Here is a 6000-nt window from a genome sequence, read left to right on the forward strand (position 1 = left end):
TTTTAGATTCCACATGTAAGTGAGATCATATAATATTTCTCTGTCTGTGCCTGGCTTATTTCATTACACAATATCTCCACTTTTGTCTATGTTTTCACAAATGACAAGATTTCCTTATTTTTTTAAAGCTGAATGATGTTCTATTATATGTATGTATATTCACTTTTTTAATCCATTTATCTGTTCACAGACATTTAATTTACTCCCATATCTTAGATACTCTGAATAATGCTGCAGTGAACATAGGTATATAGGTATCTCTGATATATATCAAATATATATATTTCCAGTAGTAGAATTGCTGGGATCATATAGTAGTTATATTTTTAATTTTTTAAGGAAATGCCATACTGTCTTCCATAAAAGCTATACCAATATTCAGACTTTTAATATTGTCCCACATATCTCTGAGTCTTCTTTTCCTTATCACTTTTATCTCTACTCTTCAGATTAAATAATTGATATTGAATTATCCTAATGATCCTCTGTTATCTCCATGATTTGGTTAAGACCACTGAGTAAAATTGCTCATTTTGGATATTGTATTATTATTATTATTTTTTTTTTTTACTTTTCTTCTTAAGACATTGTTAGAGCAGTTTTAAGTTTATTGTATAATCGAGAGGAAGGCACCATATACTCTCTGCCCCCAAACAAGCATAGCCTCCCAATTATCCATATCACCCACCAGAGTGGTAGATTTGTTACCATTGATGAACCAACATTGACACATTATAATCACCCAAAATCCACAGTTTACATTATGGTTCACTCTTGAGGTTGTACATTGTATATGGTTTTGGATAAATGTGTAATGACATGTATCCACCAATATGATATAATACAGAGTATGGTATAATATTTTCACTATCCTAAAAATTCCCTATGCTCCACCTATTCATCCCTCACTCCCTCATTCCCTAACCACTAATCTTTTTATTGTCTCCATAGTTTTGCTTTTTCCAGAATGTCATATAGTTAGAATCATACAATACGTAGCCTTTTCAGGTTGACTTCTTTTATTTGGTAATGCATATAAGGTTTTCCATGGTTTTTTTTATGGCTTGATAGCTTATTTATTTTTAGCACAGAATAATATTCTATGGTTTGGATGTACCACAGTTTATTCGTTCACCAACTGAAGGACATCTTGATAGCTTCCAGGTTTTGGCCATTATGAATAAAGATGCAATAAACATCATGTACAGCTTTTTGTATGGACATAAATTTTCAACTCCTTTGAGTCAATATCAAAGAGTACAATTGCTGGATTGTATGTCTGGTCTTATAGGAAACTGCCAAACTGCCTTTCTAAATACCTATATCATTTTGCATTCTCACCAGCAATAAATGACTGTGTTCTGCATCTTCACGAGCATTTGGGGTTCTGAATTTTGGCCATTCTAATACGTGTGTAGTGATATCTTATTTTTTTAATATGGATTATTTGGCTTGCTTTCTCATTCTCTTGACATTGTCTTTTGCAGAGCAGAATTTTTTACTTTTAATAAAATCCAGCTAATCCATTATTTCTTTCATAGATCATGTTTTGGTGGTGTATCTAAAAATAATTACAATACCCAATGTCATGTAGGTTTGCTTCTATATTATCTCTAAGAGTTTATGGTTTGCATTTTACATTTATGTTTGTGATCCACTTTGAATTAAATTTTGCAAAAGGTTTAAGATCTGTGTCTAAATTCTTTCTTTGTTTTTTTATGTGGATGTACAGTTGTCCCGGTAATATTTGTTGAATGATTATCTTTCCTCCACTGTATTACTTTTGCTCCTTTGTCAAAGATCAGTTGATTATATTTATGTAGGTCTATTTCTGGAATTGAATAGAGGAGAAATAGACCTACATAAATATAATCAACTGATTATATATATATAACTGATTATATATATATACTCAACTGATTATAATATATATAATTATTATTATATATATAACATATAATATATAATATTATATATATATAATCAGTTATATATATATATAACTGATTATATATATATCAACTGATTATAATATATAATAATATATATAATAATATAATATAATACATATAATAATATAATATAATATATATATATATTATAATATATCAATATAATATAATATAATATAATATATATAATATATATATATATACTGTACAATATATAATAATATAATATAATATATAATAATATAATATAATATAATATATATAATATATTATAATATATATAATAATATAATATAATATAATATAATATAATATAATATAATATAATATAATATAATATAATATATAATAATATAATATAATATATATAATAATATATATTATAATCAGTTGATTATATTTATGTAGGTCTATTTCTCCTCTATTCAATTCCATTGATCTCTTTGTTTTGCTAATAGAACTTTGTCTTGATTAATGTAGCTTTATAGTAAGTCTTAAAACTGAGTAGTTTCCCTCTCCCAACTTTGTTATTTGCTAGTAATGTGTTGACTATTTTGGTTCTTTTGCTTCTCCATATAAATTCTAGAATCAGATTTATGGCATCCACTAAATAACTTGCTGATATTTTGATTTGGATTACATTGAATCTGTAGATCAAATTGGGAAGAATCGTTTTCTTGACAATATTACATCTTCCTACCCATGAACATGGAATATCTCTCCCTTTATTTAGTTCTTCTTTGATTTCATTTCTCAGAGTGTGAAGTTTTTCTCATATAAACCTTTGAACATATTTTGTTAGATTTACACCTAAGTATTTCATTTTGGGGAAGTTAATATAATGGTATTTTGTTTTTAATTTAAAATTCCACTTGTTCATTGCTTTTATAAAGTGACTTGTGTATATTAACCTTGTATCCTGCAACCTTGCTATAATTGTTTATTTGTTCCAGGAATTTTCTTGTCAATTTTTTAAGATTTTCTTCATACATGATTATGTCATCTGTGAACAAAGACAGAATTTATTCCTTTCCAATCTGTACACCTTTTCCTTTTCTTGTCTTACTACATTCGCTAGAACTCCAGTATAAAGTCACAAAGAAGTGATGAGAGGGGTACCCTTCCTTACGCCTGATCTTAGTGGGAAAACTTTGACTTTCTCATCATTTAGTATGATGCTAGCTATAGATTTTTAAAAATAGATATTCATTATCAAGTTGAGGAAATTTCCCTGTATTCCTAATTTACTGAGAGTTTTTATTGTGCATAAGTGATGGATTGTGTCACATGCTTTTTCTGCATTTACTGATATGATCATGCAATTTTTATTTTTATACTACTGATCTGATAAAATTACAGCAATTGATTACATTAATTGATTTTCAAATGTTTTACCAACCTTGCATACCTTTCATAAATTCCACTTAGTCATGGTACGTAATTCTTTTATACATTATTGGGTTCAGTTTGGTAATGTTTGGTCAGAATTTTTGCATTTATGTTCATGAGAGATAATGATCTGTTCTTTTCTTGTAATGCCCTTGATTTTGATATGAGGATAATGTTGGCCTCAAAGAATGAGTTAGGAAGTATTCTCTCTGCTTCTATTCTTTGAAAGAGATTGTAGATAATTGATGCAATTTTTTTCTTAAATATTTGGTAGAATTTGCTTGAGAACTCACCTGGCCTGGCGCTTCCTATTTTGAAAGGTTATTAATTATTGATTAGTTTTCTTTAATAGATAGACCTATTCAGGTTATCAAGCTTGTGTGAGTTTTGGCAGATTGTATTTTTAAGAAATATGTTTCATATTTGTGGCTATAGAGTTATTCATAATATTTCTTCATTGTCCTTCTAAAGCCCCTAAATTTTGTAGTGATGTCTTCTCTTTCTTTTCTGATATTGTGTCTTTGCTCTTTTTTCTTAGTTAGCCTGGCTAGAGACTTACTAATTTTATTAATCTTCTCAAAGAATTAGCTTTTGGTTTTATTGATTTTCTCTACTAACTTCCTGTTTTCAATTTCACTGATTTTTATTATTTCTTTTCTTCTGCTTTGAATTTAATTTGCTCTTGTTTTTCTAGTTTCCTAAAGTGAAAACTTAGATAGTTAATTTTAAACTTTTTTTTATTCTAATATTGCTATTATTAGAATAAAATATATAGCATTGTATATATACTATACATTTCCCTCTAAAGAGTACTTTCCTTGCATTCTGTGAATTTTAATAAATTATGTTTTCCCTTTTATTTACTTAAAAGTATTCTCGAATTTCTCTTGAGAAATTGAGAAAGTTCTTCTTTGACCCATGTGTTATTTAGAAGTGTGTTGTTTAATATCATAGTATTTTGGCCTTTTTTTCCATTATTTTTCTGATATTGATTTCTAGTTTTATTACATTTTGTTCTCAAATCAGACATAGTATATTTTTAGTTCTTTAAATTTGTTAAGGTATGTTTTATGGCTTAGAATGTGGTATCTTGGTTACTACTCCATGTGTGCTTGAAAAGAATATGTATTCTGGTGTTGTTGCATGACGTAGTCTACAGATGTCAATTATATCCAGTTGATTGATTTTGTTGTTGAGTTCAACTATGTTCTCACTAATTTTCTGCCAGCTGAATTTGTCCATTTCAATTAGAAGGGTGCCAAAGTCCCTAACTATGGTAGTAGATTCATCTACTACTCTTTACAGTTCTTATTTTTCCCTCACACAGTTTGACTTTCTGTTGTTAGACGCATAACCAAGAATTGTTATGTCCTCTTGGAGAACTGACCCCTTTATTATAATGTAATGCCTTTCTTTATCCCTGATAAATTTCCTTGCTTTGAAATCTTCTCTGTCTAAAATTAATATAGATACTCCTGCTTTCTTTTGATTAGTACTATCATGATATATATTTCTTCATCCATTTATTTTTATTCTTTATATTTCAAGTAGGGTTCTTATAGACAACATACAGTTGGGTCTTGTTTTTTGATCCACTCTGACAATCTCTTTTAATTGGTGCATTTAGACCAATGTTCAAAGTAATTAAGCTCTGATAATATCCCAGCAGATTAGGCTTTGGTTAATTAGTTGTCCTTGAGGACAGGCCTTGTTAAGAAGAGCAGAGTTTGCGGATATGTTTAAAGTGGTAACCCTTTCTCCTCCCCCTGACAAAAACATGAGGGAATTTTTCTTTGATATTTACTATAAAAATCTGGTTGAGCTCCTGAAGGTAAATATCGCAATATTGTGTGACTCATCCACCCACCCACCCCATCTGGGTTCACCTGGAGTTTTTAACAATTAAAGTTGTCCACTCTGAACCTTGAGCAATTTGTCAATTACAGTTTAGATTTTCTTTTACCAACACTGTTTACCTCCATGGTCTCCACTTGTGTCTTTGCTCTGGTAAATTGTGATTCCTGGAATTTGCCTATCTGATTGTATAGTCTTGGGGTCAACAGTTTGCCCTGTGTTTTGCCCTTTTTTATAGATCCAGGAAGAGGGTTTTTTTTTTTTTTTGTCAGTCTGTTCAGTTATTTATTTGTTAGAATGGAGAGTTGACTCTAAACTCCTTATATGGAATAGAATATTGTCTTTTTAAATTCTAAAATTCTCATTTAGTTGCAGTTCTCCAAGGATTTTGTGTTTTTTAATTCATTACAAACATGTTTTCTTTTATTTCACAGAGCATACTTGTATAGCTGCTTTAAACTTATGTCTACCTAAATGTGTCTTCTTGGGATTCATTTCCAATAATTCCCTTGCAGTAGGTCTCATTTTTCTGATTTTTATCTTTTTTTTTTTTAATTAAGTTTATTGGGGTAACATTGGTTAGTACAATTATATAATTTTTAGGTGTACATTATAATTTAACATCTGTATTGTATATTCTATTGTGAGTTTACCATCCAAAGTCCAGTTTCCTTCAGCTACCATATATTTGATCTCCTTCACCCACTTTGCCCTCTCCCTACCCCCCTATATTTGACCCCCTTTATTCCATCTACCTCCCCTCCTTCCTCACCCCCTACCTACTGGTAACCACTAGTCTATAGTC

The sequence above is a fragment of the Pteropus medius genome, unplaced genomic scaffold (assembly GCF_902729225.1).
Source record: "Pteropus medius unplaced genomic scaffold, Ma_sr-lr_union100, whole genome shotgun sequence".
NCBI classification, from domain to species: Eukaryota; Metazoa; Chordata; class Mammalia; order Chiroptera; family Pteropodidae; genus Pteropus; species Pteropus medius.